The 15,245-nt window shown below is 42.4% G+C and overlaps 1 protein-coding gene across 2 annotated transcripts in view; it reads left to right on the plus strand.

Annotated features, from left to right (window-relative positions):
* Position 1: 1 nt before the first annotated feature.
* The window catches only part of TMEM135 (transmembrane protein 135), a 256,996-nt gene continuing 241,752 nt past the window's right edge, over positions 2 to 15,245 (plus strand). Inside the window, exon 1 of one of the 2 annotated variants that reach the window (XM_039848281.1) lies at positions 2 to 93. The gene's annotated coding sequence lies outside the window, so the exon portion shown is untranslated. Of the gene's footprint in view, positions 94 to 14,959; positions 15,099 to 15,245 lie in introns of those variants that run through there. The other variant, XM_039848280.1, reaches the window with a different exon arrangement.

A 15,245-nucleotide genomic window follows, 5' to 3' on the forward strand; every position in this document is an offset into this window, starting at 1 on the left:
ACTTTCCTCCCACCGGGTTCGCGGCATTCAGGGGCCAGGCGGGTTTAGATGTGAGTCGCTCCGGCCCCGCGAGCCTGCCCCCTCCTCTCTCAGGTGAGAAGTGCTCCCAGATCGGTGGGCTCTCTTTCCTTTTCTTCTTCCAGCTGTCATCTCGGCCCGTGGCCACCTCCCCCTCAGGAAGATAAACGTACACAAAGAACACGAAATTTACAGAGATTGTGGCTTTAAATCTCAGCTGTGTGACTTTGAGCGAATTGCTCAACCTCTGGGCATCGGTTTCCTCATCCGTAAAGAGACTTGGGAGGATTAGAGATAATGCGTAAAACGCTTAGCACGGTGCCTGGTACAGCGCGAGCTCGCTGCTATTTTCACTCTTGCTTGGGTTGGAGCCGGGGCCCCTCTCCCCGCCCCCAGGCTGGGCGGACCTGCGCCTGGGAGCTGCCTGTCTGCAGCCACGAGTGGGGGAGGCGCCCCCGAGCAGCCGACCAGCCGACGGTCTCGCGCTCCGATTTCCTCACCGTATGAAATGAAATTCCACAGGGGGATTCGAAAGGAAATGAGACCGGGACGCTCCGTGCTTCTCGGCCCGCCGCCCTTCCTGTCTCGGGGACACGGTTTCTAAATAAGGTTGGGAGGGTGAGAAGGCACGAGGGGAGAGGCATGACCTGTGCAAGAGCAGGGGCGTTGGGGGTGCCAAGAAGGCGCACAACCACCGGGGCTCCCTTCCCCCAGCCTCCTAGGCATCCCTCCCCTGCAGCCTGCTTACTAACTTATTGTGCTTCTGCTTCTGCGTCGGGGATCTGGGGAACATGAGACCCACGTTTCTATCCAACTTTCCCCTCTCTCATTCCCAACCCTCTCCACCCCCACCCACACCCCTGGGACGGAGCTTTGAGCTAGTTCACCCTCTCGGATTTACCAGTGGAACCCTCAGCAGGTGGATTCCTACACCGCTTACTTGTTACTTTACTGTGGTCAAGATACTGCACGTCTCTGAGCCTCGAACTGGCCATCTGTAAAATGAGGTTCACGTCTACTTCACACAATTGTTCTAACGTCTACTTCAGACATTGTTCTAAGAATCGAATGAGATAATGCCTGTAAATCATTTAGCACAGTGTCTGGCACGAAGTAACTGCTGAATATCTTGGTTATTGTGGGACAGCCTCCTGCTTTCCAGCATCTGTCTTTCCAGATGACAGACATCTCCCATAGACCAGGTCTGGGGACTTGGGTAAAGAGCTTTATACTGTCTTTCTGAGATTGTTTTGTCCAACACTTGCCACTGGTTTCCTGGTGCTTGGTGACAGGGACGGCGTTTCTGTGCAAGTTTGTATCCTTCCATTTCAGCTAAGTCTGGCATATGGCAGAGGCTGGATATAAGTTGGAAGGATGTCTAGTGTGGTGCTCATATTCTGTTTTGTACTTTTAGTTTTCTTATGTTGGCAGGTAGACTTGGCTGAGGGAAATACTGGAATCACCGTTTTTGGTATTTGGCTTAAAACAGTGTTGGGCACATAGAAGTTGCATCATCATCATCTCCTAGGGAAGGAGACTCCATTAGCCCCTTAAAGAGATGAAGAAACTGAGGCTAGAACCAAAGTAATAGTTAAAAAATGAAAGATCAGTCAAACTAGGGCCCAACGGAGGCCTTTCAAAGATGGGGAACAGAGTTGCTTCCCCCAAAAAGTTCCCAGCTAGAAATCTACATACTCAGCAATAGGATTGAACTTTCTGTGTACCTGTGCTGAGTAATGCAGAAATGGATAAATGATTAGATTCATGAATCAAATGAAAAGATGACCCCCACCCTCTAGGAACAGGAGGAGGCAAAGAATAAATAACTGTAACTCAATGTGGTAAGTGCACAGAGAGATAATTGTGGGTAAATTGAAAGCAAAGGTAGCTAAGTTCAGAGGGCTGCTAAGAGGATCGATGACCTGTGCCAGGTACTGTGCGACATGCTTCATACGCATATTTTGTGTTTATTTCCCACAACAGCTTGAGAAACCGATTTTCTGAGAGGTTAAGCAGTTTGCCCAATATCAAAAAGTAAGTGACAGAGGACTCAGATTCATGTCTGGCTGGCCCAAAAGTCTGCGTGCAGTGCATGGTACTGCTCTCACAGAGGACACACTTGACACTCGGCTTACTCCGTAGTTAAAGATGACTCTTTTGTGAACTGGGCCTCTTATACCTGGCATCCCTGCCTCAGCTTGCTTGAAGCAACTGTCTCCTTTGAGAACACTTGAAGAAACCCCTTCCCCTTCAGAAGCTTTTCCTGTCAACAGCTTTTCTTTCCCTTCATAGAACTCATCTCAGTTATTTTCCAAAAAAGAAAGCCAGGGGAATCACATTTCAGTGTGAATGTGGAAAGAAAACAAAGACCACAACTTAGAGCTAAGTCTGAATGGCCTGGAGCCCCTCAGCCTCCCTCTCACAGAGTGGTTTACATAGTCGCCAGTCTGCTTCTGGTGACAGGCATGGCATGTTTGTCTTTGTTGCAGAAAACACTTCCAGGCAGAGGGCTCTTCACCCTGTGACATGCAGGGCACTTAGGAGAGGAGCAGAGTATAGGAGCATGAGAATAAGGCCTTCCATGAACCTAGAAGGCAGGCCATGGGCCCCTAGTGGCTCTGGCATGAGTGCCTAGGCACTTCCAGCATCCACTCTCTGAGTAGTAAAGATGGGCAGCTCTCTAAGGAGCTGTAACAAACATGACTTCAGGGGGTTGGTGGGCAGTTGGAGGGCTCCCCATTTGCATCTAATGAGAGGCTGAGTTCTAATTAACTCCTGTGATGTATTAATTTTTCAACCTGACATTTTCTGCTCTAATAGATTCTTGTAATGATCCCTAAATTAAAGGCTGCATTTGAAGACTATCCTTTAGGTTAAAAACCACCACCTAGGGGGTGGGGGCCCGTAAACAGCCTTTGGCTCCTGAGGAAAACCTCTCAATTTGCAGTTTTTTGCTAACCCAATTAAGTGCTGAAGTAGTCACCCCACAGCCTGCTTTTCATTTTCTGTGAAACAATCCAACTAATCCATATTCAGTAGCTTCCAAGAAAAGTCTTATTCCAACCACTCATGAAGAAACCAGCTTCATTGAATCTGGACAGAACATTTAGAACTCACAAAGACCTGTCTTGATAGAAAATGCAAGAAAGTGGTTCATTATTATCCTGTTTAGTTTTTGAGGGGAAAATTCAATGGGCCAAAACCTCATAAGGATTGGGAATTTACTGTGGAACAACAAGCATAGGGAGAAGCCATGCCACATCCCATAAGTTTAGAGATAGTCTGGGTACATCTTCCCTTGCTTCCAAACTAGTTATAAAACAAAAATGTGTGTACTGAGTAAAGCAAAAGGGAACACTAATCTTGCTCAAAGTGGAGGAATCAGAGGCCACAAAAGAGCAAGTAACAGTTCTTAAGTGTAACTATATTTCCCAGAAGTCCCTTCTCCACATGATTCCAGATTGGGATTGGCCACAAGAGAAATTGGGATTGGTACAAGACTGGGGAAGTGGAAGCGAAGTAGCATTTTATGCTTTGAAAGTCAGTGTTGGATGCCAGGCATAGTGGCATCTCACACACATTGTCTCTAATCTACTGGTTCACTTGATCTGAGAAAGCTCCGGGAGCTGTCTCCTTCAGGTTCTCTGAGTCATGGGCTAGGTGTGCTAGTGGCTCCATGGCTAAGATCTCGAGCTTCTGTAGGTTACTTGCATCATCAAGAGTAGAGGTGATTAGGGACAGACATGGGTTCCAATTTGCCCTTGACTTCCCAAACTTTGTTCTCAGTTTTCCTCCTTGGTTGCAATCTTGGCTAATCTATAGTGACTTCGGGCCCAATACCAGGACCAAAGGCAAGGTTTTGCCTAGAGTGCTCTGCTGGCTTCCACAGTTTTGTAAGATCTAATCCTTATTATAAATTCTTTATTGAAAACCTGTTAGTGGTTTCCCGTGGTTGTTGGAATAAAATTTTTCAGGCCTATGAAGTCCTGTAAGATCTGACCCGATCTCCCCTCACCTTTGTCACATTTTCTGCCTTGCTCACCACACTCCAGCTACAGTGACCTTTCCCCTTTTCCTAAAATGTGTCCAACTGGTTCCCGCGGTAGGGCCTTTGCTGTCTCCTTTAAATAAAACATCCCCTTCCCATGGCTGCTCTTCCTGACAAATGTAATTTCTTCTGAGAGGTTTTCTCTGAACATTCACGTCTTAGCCTCCCTACAGTCACTCACTACTTAGCCCTGTTTTATTTTCTTCATGACATTTTCCCATGTCTGACACTGTCCTGGTAATTTAATTGCTTGTTTGTTAATGTCATCTCTCCTAACTAAGAAGAATTTCCACGAGGACAGGGTCTTAACTGTCTTATTTACCAGCATATCCCTAATGCCTAGCAGGTACTCAGTAAATATTTGCTAAATGAACAAACCTGTGTAGTGCCTACTATTGTTCTCCCCATTTTACAGTTGAGGAAACAGTCCATGAGAGGTAAAGAAACTTGCCTGAGGTCCCACAGTAAATGGCAGAGTTAATATTCCAGCACAGGTCCTCCTGCCTCCACGGCCTGTGCTTCTGACCATTATGCATCCTACTGTAGCCACTTTGTTGCCTCCACGAGAGTCCTCTGGGTGCAAAATGTATCATAGCATGTTAAAACTGCAAGGAACCTTTGATAATCAGCTAGCTCTTTGCTTAGTCATCAGAATAAAGTTAATTAACAAATACGGATATATTGAGTCCTTATAGTATGTGCTGCTAAGGTAACTAAATTGCTCCCAAAAACATGGCAAATATTAAGGATGACTCATTTATCACATCCTGGGAATTTCCAGATGCCTGCATTTTTATCTGATTTTCCTTCCGTAGCCCTCAGTTTTCCAGTTTCAAGAATTTGGCTGAATTTTAGGCCTTGCTACCTTAGTTTTTCTTCATTATCCCTTTTGGCTTTGAGAATCCATACCTGGGGTTTCATTTTTATTCTAAAATGAGAAGAAAGGACGTATTTTAGGAAAACAGTTTTCAGGTATGTGCAAAGAAATGGTAGAAGCTAGTAACATCTTTTAGACTACCAGAGACTGAGAAGGAATGTTGAACCCCACTTAACAGGTAAAGAAGCTGAGACCCAGAGGGTGGATATGATTTATCCAAGATGGGGTATCTTGGGGTAACTAGATATCCTTTACCCTGCCTCCAGGACTCTTTCTACTACATCACGCTGCCTTCTTTCTACCTCCTTGCCCAGAAAACCAGAATTGCTGTGGAAACCAGCAATCGAACCTGAGGCTTCAGACTTCACATACAGGGAGCTAGGTCATAGATTACCCTGTATAACCAGGCCTTTTCTCTTTTTCAATAATACTGCCACACATGTGAGTGAATAATACTACTCATACACTAAGAATGACTAGACCTGTCTTGCCTGCCTGTCCTTCAGAGTGGCCAATCCGTCCTCTACCTCAGCCATCCCTTTTCTCCGTCCTCCTTATCCAAACGTTGTATTTCGGAAAAGCTGTATCAGATGACTTTCTCATTTCTGCTTCTGTGACTGGCTAAGCCTCCCTTGAGGGATGAGCCAAGGCATCCCTACTAATGAAGACTGAATTATAGCATCCCCATGAGGCCAGAACTGTAGGAGTTACATAGCTCAGAGAATGTCAGAACTGGAAGATACTCTTAGAGACCAAGGAGTCTACTTTATCACCTCATTTGCAGATAAATGTGGATACAAAGGGAAATGGAAATGTTAATTGACTGTTTACTTTGATATTGCTAGCTAGACATGAAACAAGTCTAGAACCCAGGCCTTCTGACTTCACAGATCAGTACTTAACTACATCAGGCTGAAGCCTTGGCACTTAGAACACGAGGAACACAATGAGCCCCTGGGAAACGATGTTGAATGACTGACAGTGTGTTCCAGCAAGGAAATTAGGGCATTCTGTTTCCTTCTTAGAATTAAGCCCTATCATAGTTACTATCTACAGGAAAAGCAAAGGCAATCATAAAATTTCTTTATTGCCCTAGGGCTTTGGTGAGAATATATGAAGGTCCTTACCAAAGGGCTTGGAAAATTCTGTTAGCTTTCCTTCATCTATTTGTTGTGGCATTAAGTTAAAACTTGCCCGTGTTGTGGTACTTACGTCCAGATTTCTCCACTCCTCATGCTAGAGATAAATTTTCTGTGCCTCTTAGTAAGGGTGATGCTATATGAAATTCCTGGGGCATAATTTATCTTCTGTTCTAGGTGAATAGGGCCCTCTGGATTTGTACAGTATGTGGCTCTTGATACTATGGTAGGGCAGGAAGTAAGAGTTAAATTGCTGTGCATACACTAAGTTAATATGATACTCTAAAAGATAAAAACTGTTGTTATGTCTGTCAGTGACAGAAAAGATTTGAGAAGACTAAGGTGCTTGCCCACGGTGACAGAGTAGGTAGAGTTAGGCCTATCCACAAATAGTCCAGCAAATAGAGCAAGCAAATTAGGACCAAAGAAATCTGTTTGGAAATTTTAACGTGACAGTTTACTAGCTTTGTGATATTTACTGACAAACTATCTTTCTGACCCTCAGTATCTACATCTTTAAAATGGGGATAATAGAAATTATGGCAGACGCTGTTGGTTGTTTAGCTAATAGCCTCCCCCTACCCCTTCTTGCCCAATCCAAACCTTTTTCCTTTCTAACAACAATATGTCAGTTGCTTCAGAGGAAGAGAATCTCTCTCCTAGTCCTAGGGGAGAGGGTAGATCTTTCCCATTGCAAGTGAGTGGTTAAGGAATGAGCATATGACATAATTCTAGCCAATGAGATGAAGTAGAAATGGGGAGTAGGTTTGAAAGGTCATCTTTTGGGATGTTTTCCCTAAGATCTGCCTCTTCATACTTCAGCTTAACTGTTGCTGCCATCTTGCTACCAAAAAAGAGTGTAGACTAAATGCTGAAAATGAATGTATGGTTAATTTTATGTGTCAAATATCTGGGATACCCAGATATTTGGTCAAACATTATTCTGGGTATTTTTGTGAGGGTATTTTTTTGGATGAGTTTAACATTTAAATCAATAGACCAAGTAAAGTAGATTTCCCTCCCTAATGAGAGTGGACCTCATCTAATCAGTTGAGGGTCTAAAGAGAATAGAAAGGCTGACCCTTCCCTGAAATGAGAAAATTCCTTCTGCTTTACTGCCTTTAAGCTAGGACATTGATTTTTTCCTGCCTTCAGATTTGAACTGAACTATTAGCTCTTTCTGGGTCTCAAAACTGGTAGCATTCACACTGGAATCGCACCATCATCTCTCCTGGGTCTTCAGCTTGCCAATTCACCATGCAGTCAGCCTCCATATCCAATTCATTATAATACACCTCTCTCTCTCTCTCTCTCTCTCTCTCTCTCTCTCTCTCTCTCTCTCTCTCTCACACACACACACATAATGAAACAGTGGAAAGATGGAAAGAATCTGAGTTTTTGCAGATATGATTGAGCTATTGAATTAATCAACTTAAATAATCCTATGTCTGGACTTGTGGTTAAGTGAGATCATACATTCTTCTTCTTGTTTAAGCCACTTTTAGTTGGGTTTCCTATTTCTTGCACCTGAAGGCGTGATAACTGACCCAGCAATCAAGCCAATAGAATTGTTGTGAATATTTAACAGTGGTCAATAAATATTCGTTCTCATCTCAGCATCCAAGTTATAGTGTAAGACTCTCTCCTTAATAATGATAATCCCTTTTGTTTGTCTTTTGTCACAGAGTGTTCCCATAGGCATTCTGCTACTATACTGTGAATTTCTTGAAGACTGAGACGACTTTTAATTAATCTCTAGCTCTAGCTCCTAGCATAAGTGTTGAATATGTCTTAGACTATATCTCTTAATGGATTTCTTCTTCACTGATGCTTACTTGGAAGTAATTACCTAGGAACTTAGCAAAGTGAACTTTATACAACTCTAGATGTGTACTTCACAGTAAGTCGTTGGTTCAGTTTTCTTCTTTGATTGGCAAACCTTATTTCAAGAATCATGTGCTTACATGTTAACTGCTATTATGTAAGGCCTGTGCTATATTGAAGGCATTATTAACTTAATAACCCATCATATGGACATTCCTGACTGTTAGGTTTGCCACCAAGGACAGAATTAGGTTGCTTGGAAAGACTTGGGTAACTCAGGGCTCTAGGAAGAGCAATAGAAAATACTAAATGTGATTCTAAAAAGTAAACAAGAATTTTAAGGATAGACAGCTATCAGCTAGATGTCTCTTCCTGCTAGAGGATATGTTCTTCTATATACCATACATCAGAAACAAGAAAGAGAGAGAGAAGGATCCCTATGAGAGATAATTTTGTCCATGTGTTAGGGGAATGGGGTGTGGAGTGGAAGGAGGTTATCAAGGAAAAGGAAACCTGTGGCTGTTTGTACCTTTGGGCTTCTTCCAAGAGGAAGAGTCTCTCTAAGGAACATTCAACTATTTACCCTGCCTTCCATGTAGACTTTGTGAATGAAGGGAATCCTTGACCAAGAAACTCTTCTTCATGGTCAGTAAACCTGTAAAGAAGTGATTAATATCATTTCAACAGCTATTTCCTAATTTAAGCTCTAAATATTCTAGAATCTAGAGGATCAGCGGTATGCCTCAGGAAATTGCATTTTCTGTCAAGTACTCCAAATGATGATGTCGGTAATTTTTCAGACCCTACCTTGACTCTTACTGATACAGAAACATCTGAGGTAGGCGTGATATTTTGAGGAAACTCCTGCCAGCTACCTATTATGGCCTAAAATGTCTTTGTCAGGCTTTGTCTGTGAAGGTGGGGCATGTATGTGGGCGAAGTTTGGTCTCGAGAGCATGATGCTTAGCTATTCTCTTCAGGAGGTCCTTGCTCATGGTCCCCTCTGCCCACACGAGGAACCTTAACCTTGAACAGAGGGCATGTGCAATGTCAGGGCTGCCTCTAGCCCATTCTCTGTGAAAACTAGTAAAATTATCTCCTCTAGGTGGATACTGTCTATGGGGATTCATGGCGTGGCGAGAGAGAGAAGGCTAGATTTTAGCCCCACTTTTCACAATAGGGTGCCTCTGTACACTGACTGTACAATCTTCCAACCATACCGGAGGGCCTTATGTTATATGAGACCATCCCATTGTTTTTTACCAAATGAAGATCATAGTAATCTGAAGATTAATTTAAAAAAATAGCTTTTGGGGGTCTCCGATTGAGCCCTAAATTAACAGCATCCCTTTTTCCATTGGGTTCAAAATAAGTCAAATAAATAAACAAGCCAAAAATATTACTTTTATTCATGAGACAGGTTATACCAATCAGTAGATGCTATAGTTCTAGTGCAAAAAAATAGCTACCCTTTATTCTCTGACTAGTACATACCAGGTGCTGAATTGACACTATATCTAACTGCACCCTTCCCAACGACTTTGAGAGGTAAATATTATGATCCCCATTTTGTAGATGAGGAAACTGAGTTGGTAAGTGGAGGAGAAGTCAAACCCAGGCCTTACTATACCCAAAGTTCCCATCTTCCTACTTGGCACGGCCACATCCGGGGAACCAGCTGGAACTTCACCCAAAACTCAATTAAATTAACCAACAATTCTTGAGATTTCCAAAATTGTCCTCTGGCAGAGTTTTTTCCTTTTCCCAAGGTTCTCCTTTGGCACAAACCAAAAAGACTTGGCTTCTCCAGCTGATGTAGAAATGTGTAAAGCCTCAAGCCCTCTGATTTCAGGTTATTTTTCATTGCCCCTGGGAGCACTAGATCTTCATTAGCCAGCATGGATGTACTATTTTGAAACAAAATGCATTTCTCAGAAAACTTAGGCATTGTGCCATTTCAAAGATCTATTTTATATCATTGCCCAGGTCTTTGGGTCTCACAGTACAGTGTCACTGCTGTCATCCTTCAGTCTGGGCTTTGCTGACTATGGAGAAGAGTTACTTTGTCTAGCATTTGCTTCCCAAGCATGTTGGAAAAACCACATTCACAGACTCAAAGAGCTGTTTTGCTCTCATAGTTTTCCTCAGTATGAAGATAGATTTTTTTACTAGTTCTCGTCTTAGATCTGGTTCCTTAGAAGCAGAGTCTGAGATGAGTTGTGTTAAAGTGATTTATCCAGTGTTTTCAAGGAGGAAGAGAATGAGAAACAAGATAGGAGAGGGAAAGGGGGCTAAACAAGGTTTTGGCTTCGGTTGGAACCTAGCTTTGGCTTGATCCCATGGGGAGCTTTGGAGCACAAATTGCACCACAGAGTTAGTCTTACCTTAAGGTTAGGAGGGCTGGCCTTTTGTACCCACCAGGGCAGGCAGTTTTTGGCCACTGGCTGTGGAAACCATGTATATGTAGCAACTTCCTGGTCCAAGTGGCTTCATCTTAGCCAAGGATAATTCTCCAGAGAAGGGGATAATTGTGGGTTCTATTAGCCAACTCTCCCAGCAGTTCTGGGAGACTGCCTGGGTGCACTAGTTGATAAAAGGGATCTGGATAGGGCGCCAACACCAGTCCTGAATCCTAAGACACAAATATTGCTTGAATCTGAGTGTTGGTTCATTAATCTTGGAGTTCCCAGAGATAATGCCTCATTATACATTCCTTTCTACACATTTAATTGGTGAGCAAACCAAAGCAAAAATCACATAGCAAAATAGTACTACAGTTTTAATAGTTGTAACTAAAAATAAAGTTCAAGCGGCAGTCACCATATTTTAGCATTTGGCCAGCCTGCTGAAATACATAACTCTGAGTGCTACAGCATAAATTCCACTTTATATCCTTCATGACAAGTAATACTGCATATAGTTCAATCTTAAAGTATGACCAACAGGTGGCACCAGAAGCAACCACACTTATCCCAACAAATTTATGTATTATGTGTGTATTTGCTGAAATTTCAGTTGCTCTATACTTAGATTTTTCATGTTGAAAAGGCACTCATAGCATTAAATCCAAACCAAAACTTGACAACTTACATTTTTCTATTTGTAGGGTTATTCGAGTTTGGAAAAAAAAAAAAATAGGGTGATAGGGCCAGCGAATTCAGAAAGAAAACATCTATTCATTAGCAAAAGGAAGGAAAAAAGACTGAAGTCCTGCATCCTTTTCCTTCAAGGTCTCTTGAGTGTATAAATGCCGAAGATTATTAGGAAATATTTGAATAACAGGATAAAAAAGTCAAGGATACTGCCTCCAAAACATGAACTTTATTCCCCACTGAAAACAGACTTGGATGGCAACCAAGTTGTTCAAGGATTGCCCTGGCCAGTATCTGACCGCAGGGTTCCACTCCGGGAAAAGTCTCTGAGTCTAGTGTTCACCATTTTCAGGCTGGTTTCTTTTGAAGTTTGTACTGTATTGTTGGTGAGGGGAAGTAAAGGGGGGCGAGGGGTGCTGCTTCTTCCTATTTTTTTTCAACAACCGAGCATTGCACTCTTTTTCTACATCAGGTAATTCTAAGGAGCAGAATGACTTAGAGGACAAAGCACTGAACTGAGAATTAAGCCACAATACACTGAACTGAGAATTAGGCCAGTTTTGTTATTTGATTCTCCAGCTATGTTAAAAACGGGGATACTGAGTCTCAGAAAGGTCATATGGTTCTTGCCATGACCTCAATCATGTTCCTCTAACCCCAAGGCCAAGTTAAATTTAGATGTTCCATAAGCTCACCATGCAGATTAGGACAAATGATTTTACCTTACTGGGCTTCAATTTCATTTATAATGAAGAAGCTGGACTGCATGGCCCCGATGCACTTTCCAGCTAGGAATCACCAGATTCTGAGTAGTACGTGTAGAGTGCAGTGTCTTGTGTACTAATGGGGACTGGAGGTGTGGTTTGGCACATAGTCAGTAGGAAGGGAGGGTAAAGCTCACTTTGATAGTGTTCCAAAGTGGAAGGTGACACGGCTATTATACAATGCGTTAAATAGTCTGGTTCTTGTATTTGGGGGGAAAAGTAAATGCCAGGTCCTGATTAGCCTTTCCTATACCTGTCGTCAGCTTATTATACTGTAAACATTGTGCCTCTGGGAGCTTTCCTTTCCAAATGAAATGATCCCAGGGTTTGGAATTCCTCTTTCCATGGCATGCTCTTCTGCCATGCCATAAATTATTTTCACTGCCTTTCTCTGAACCTTTACTATTTTTGCTCTGCCTTTTTGACAGCAAGACAGATTAAAGGGAGATTAAATTTTTTTTTTTTTTTTTTTTTTTTTTTTTTTTTTTTACTTAAAAGATAGAAGCAACAGGACTCTTCAAGGTTACATATGGATTCCTTGCTCAAATATATTTCCATAATGTGAATGGGAAGTCAGGAAGGAGGAAGAAAAGAAACTAACCTTAATCTAATGCCTACAATGTGTCAGGCTCTCTGCTAAATTCATTTGATAGCTTATCTCTCTTTATGCTCTCAGATGAGAGGCAGTGCTGGTAGTAGATAGACCTGGCTTCTGATCAGGGCCCTGAGACTGCTTCGCCATGTGATTCTGGGCAATCCGTGTAACCTTTGGTTTCCTTAATAAAATGCTTAGTATTGGCCCAGAGTTAGTGCTCAGTGAGTGTTAGCCAATATCATTATTGCTACTCCAAAGGGCAGATCTTATCTATTTCATATCACATGAAAATATTAAGGTCCTAAGAAGTTAAGTAAAAGATTTTCAAACTCAGATCGATGTGGCACTGTTATGGATATCTGCTGTTTATTTTCCCAAGCACCCTTCTTTCCCCAGGGAAACCATCCTACCCACTTCCATCCCCATTATTTTGCTAGAACAAAGAGTTCTAGCAGACAGAGAGTGAACTTGGGAGCCAGACAGCTTGGTTCAAATTTCAGCTCTACCATTCGTTAGCTATGTAACTTTGCATAGATTGATTCCTTAACTTTTCTGTGTCTTAGTGTCTTTGTCTATCAAATGAGGATTATAAAGGTTCCTGCAAAGATTAAATAAGCTGATAAAAATGAAGTGCTTACAGCAGTACCTGACACTGTAAGTGCTCAGAAAGTATAAAATATTATTCTTCTTACTTTATCCGTCTCCTAGCTACAAGGGTGGGCACATGACTCAGATCTGGCCAATCAGATCCTGTTTTCTTGTTTACCATGATTGGTATAGAGTAGGTTTAGCAAAATTTTTCTGTAAAGAGCAGATAACAATGTTTAGGCTTTGTGGGCTATACCATTGTCCCTGTCACCACTCCTCAATTCTTCTGTTGTAGCAGAAAACAGACATAGACAATACATAAATGAATGGCAGCGGTGTGTCAAATAAAACTTAAATTTATGGGCATTGAAATTTGAATTTCATATAATTTTCAAGTGTTACAAAATATTACCCTTTTTTTCCCCCAACCATTTAGTGATGACAAAACCATTCTTAGCTCATGTACTGTCCAAAAGCAGAAGGCAGGCAGGATTTGGACTCTGGGTCTTAGTTTGTTGTTTGATAGTTTGTTGATTCCTGGTCTAAGGAATGAGCACATGACCCACAAAGGGCTGAAGTCCTGCCATGAGATCGAATTTGTGGACACTGGGAGAGCATGTGTGCCTCTTCCTATGGATCATGATTCCCATGGCTGTCTTCCTTCTCACATGGAGAGATGCTTTCTGTGGCAGGAGAGAAAAGTCAACAGCAAAAAGAATCAGAGCCAAGCAGAGCCAGCTAAAAGATAGGGAAACTGAGCCCTGAAAACTTCATTTGGGCCTCTAATTCTAGCCATGCCTATCGGTTCCATGAGCCAATAAATCCTTTTTAAAAAAATATTTTACTAATCTAGTTTGAGTCAGGTTTTGGTCACCTACAATGAGAGTGTTATCGTAGAGACTTATGAGCTTGTTTTCCTCATACTACACAATACTACCTTACAAAATCATTAAGAAAAAGGGAAAACTAGCATGGATTATGTATTTACCATGTGCCAGGCAGTTTGGTAAATGCTTTCACGTGTGATCGTTCATTTACTTCTTTTAACAACCCTTTGAGGTTGGCACTATATTCCTCATTTTATATGAGTACAGACATATTTGATGCCAGTACATTGTTTGACCAGATCCAGTGTTGATGGTGGAATGGAGCAGCTTAAAAGGATTTTTAAAGAGGTGGGGGAATGGACTGCTCGGGGCCCTTTTCTCTTCCACTGCATACCCCAAGACAGAATGATGGAAGAGTAAATTCTGTCAGGGCACGCTTAATCCCTTTTCTGGGAAAGAGAGCCTGTACTGATCAGGAATTCCTAGTGTTCCCTCTGGCCATTCTGGGCAGTGGGGAGTGGCGGTCTTGGAGTTTCTTGCCCAGCTGCCCGGTAGAGAGTGGACGAGCAGCTGAGGCACACTGATGAACAGCCTGGGTTAATCCAGGCTGCAGTGTGCAACTCCCTTACAGGAACGATCCAGGATTTCCTTCAGAAGTATCACTTCACAGCAGCTGGCTGGCTTGACTTTGCCAACTGCTTGACCTCTGGCTGCACGGGAAGCTTCAGCAGGTAGAACTTGGCAGCCTGAGGAGCAGACACACCCTGAGCTCCTTAGGACAGAGCAGGAAGGTTTGCACAAACAGGGTTTAGATGATACAGAATGAGAAAGGAACCAGGGGAAATAGTCCTCCACATCCATTAACCCTCACCTTGATACATCAAGCCCTATGAATTTGGGATTAAAGACAAAGAACTACCATTTTAATAGCTACTACTTATTGGACAACTATTTTATCTCATTCCATTTCTTATTAAAATAGCTACCACTGTTTTTCAAACAATCACTGTATACCAGGCACTTTACCTACATTATTCTTAATCATCTCAACAATCCTGTAAAGTAGATGTTAAATATTACCTACAATTTTACAGGCAAGTTAACAGATGACTAGAGGTTAAGAAATGACGAATACTAGGAGGAAGGAGAATTCGCAGCTGGTCTGTCTCGTTTCCACCTCACTGCCAAAGGGGATGAAGGATTAAATGAGAAGACAGGAACAATACTTAACTACCCTCCAAGAGTGTCAAGACAGGTTAAGTCACCAGAATAGAAATGGAGCTTGAGGCATGAATATACCTCCTCAGGGTCTGGGAATCTTTTAAGGTAGGGAGTTTTCTTATTTTGTGTTTACTTGGTGTACCCTCATCACCTAACTCTTACTTGTCCCTGAGCAGGGACACAAAGAACGTTTGTTGAGTGAATGAGCAAATGAGTTAAGCGTCTACTTTTTGTGAAACAGAAATGGCTGAG

This window comes from Pteropus medius, unplaced genomic scaffold (assembly GCF_902729225.1).
Source record: "Pteropus medius unplaced genomic scaffold, Ma_sr-lr_union100, whole genome shotgun sequence".
In the NCBI taxonomy this organism is placed as follows: Eukaryota; Metazoa; Chordata; class Mammalia; order Chiroptera; family Pteropodidae; genus Pteropus; species Pteropus medius.